At 53.9% G+C, this 1916-nt stretch overlaps 1 pseudogene; it reads right to left on the reverse strand.

Moving 5' to 3' along the window:
* Nucleotides 1-742: 742 nt before the first annotated feature.
* On the reverse strand, nt 743-1048 carry LOC147526987 (feather keratin Cos1-1/Cos1-3/Cos2-1 pseudogene; annotated as a pseudogene).
* Nucleotides 1049-1916: the final 868 nt, after the last annotated feature.

A 1916-nucleotide genomic window follows, 5' to 3' on the forward strand; every position in this document is an offset into this window, starting at 1 on the left:
AGATGGATTCCTCACTCAGACAGTGGTGGAGCACCCTAACAACATATTCAAAGGCTGAGGAGGGCATTTATGTGCAGGGATTGTGCACAGCTGGCCCTGAGGGCTCCTGGCTCTGCAGGAACCAGGGACATCTTCCTCAGTTGCAAAGGACCGGGTCTTGAAAAGATCCCACTGACAGAGTCTCACCCTCCTCTTCCTCTGGCAATGCCAATGACTCTCCTTTCGGCCTGCAAGATCACCCCAGAGGGACACCTTTCTCTCTGGAAACTGAGAAGAGCATCTGGAGAAAGAGGGATCACTCCAAGGCACAAACTGGGATGCAACAGAGCTTTAATGAGTTTCAAGAGGGAAAGCAGGTCCTCTAAGTGAGGATCACAGTGCAGGGAGCACCAGGCATAGCTGGAGATCTTTCTCCCTTGGCATGGGTGAGGTTTGCACTGGGTGTCCCCAGAGAGGAAAGGGGCAGCAAGGTTTTCCTTGGATAGGGCTTAGCAGTTGCTCACAGCCCAGAGGACCAGAAGATGACAAAGAAAAGAGAGAGAGAGAAGAGAGTGAGAAACCAGCATGTTAGACAAGGGCCATGTTTTCAGAGAGCCCAGGTGTGTCTCTTCCTGCCTTCCTTTGCAGGTGGAGCCATGGATGCTCAGCCCCTCTGAAAACAATGGCCAGGAACTCCATGTTCAGTCCGTTACCATCTTCTGGGTTCCTGTGTGGTCCTTCTGTGGGGCCGCCTGCGGCAGATTTAGCAGGGGAGGCATGTTCTGCCGCAGTAGCGGCTGGCAATGCCAGAAAGGTCACGGCACCCGGAGTTGATGGGCACTCCCTGACAGCTGAGGATGCTGCCAACAGCAGCAGAGGTGGAGGAGCCCACCACGGTGTTCTGTGGGAAGGAGCTGAGGATGGGTCCAGGCAGGGTCACCACCACAGGGGAGGGCTCAATGATGACAGTGGAGTTCTGGCACTGCCTGACACAGGGCTCATTGCAGCTGTTGGCCAGTGGGGTCGGGCCGCAGGGCTGGCAGGGCAGGCACTGGTTGTAGCTGGACATGTTGTGAGTCTTGAGGTGCACCTGGGAGAGACAGCAGCGAGGTGGATGAATGAGCATGAGGAGCAGCCATCTGCTCACCACAAGGGAGCCAAGACGTGCTGTGTGGAGAGCTGGAGGTCATGCAGGGAGGTCCATGTGCCTCTTTGCCTCCTGCCCTGGGCACTATGCAAAGAGAGTCAGGCCCAGAAAAGATCTTTCCTAGCCAAGAGACCATGAGCCCCTCCAGCCCAGCCCCAGCCCCTCTCCCCACCAGACCTTCCCCTCCCCTGCAGTGACACAATCCGTAACTCCCCATATAGGGCAGAGATTCCAACTCACTTGCTTCCAAAGGAGAAGAAGAGGAGTGAATCAGATGAGATCATGAATATCTGGGATGGCTTTTATACTAGTCCCGCACTGCCCCAGGTCCAGAGGAAGCCTCTGCGGAAGTAATCATTTTCTGAGAAGCTCGTCTGAAATGCAAAATATCCCAGCTAATGACATGGGCTGTGTTTTGGTTTCTTGCACAGCTGCCTTTTAATTTCCTTCTTCGACTGCACTCAATCCTCCTCGAAGGCTCCTTTTCAGTGCTGGGGTGGGAGACCCAAGCATTCCTGGGAGAGGGGCGCATCAAATCCAGCAGAAGTTGTGTCCCAAGTGCCAGAGGGGCCATGTCACGTTAAGACACAATGGTCACTGGCTTGCCAGGAATCGAGACAGTGACAGGGAGAGGTCAAACAGGAATCAGGCCTTCTCCCTTCAAGGAAAAGGCAAAGAGATCACTAGCCCAGTTAAAGTGCTTCTACACCAATGCACGCAGCATGGACAACAAACAGGAATAGCTGGAAGTCATTGTGTGAAAGGAAAACTATGATATAATTGCCATCAT

This window comes from Tauraco erythrolophus, chromosome 25, assembly GCF_009769465.1.
Source record: "Tauraco erythrolophus isolate bTauEry1 chromosome 25, bTauEry1.pri, whole genome shotgun sequence".
In the NCBI taxonomy this organism is placed as follows: domain Eukaryota; kingdom Metazoa; phylum Chordata; class Aves; order Musophagiformes; family Musophagidae; genus Tauraco; species Tauraco erythrolophus.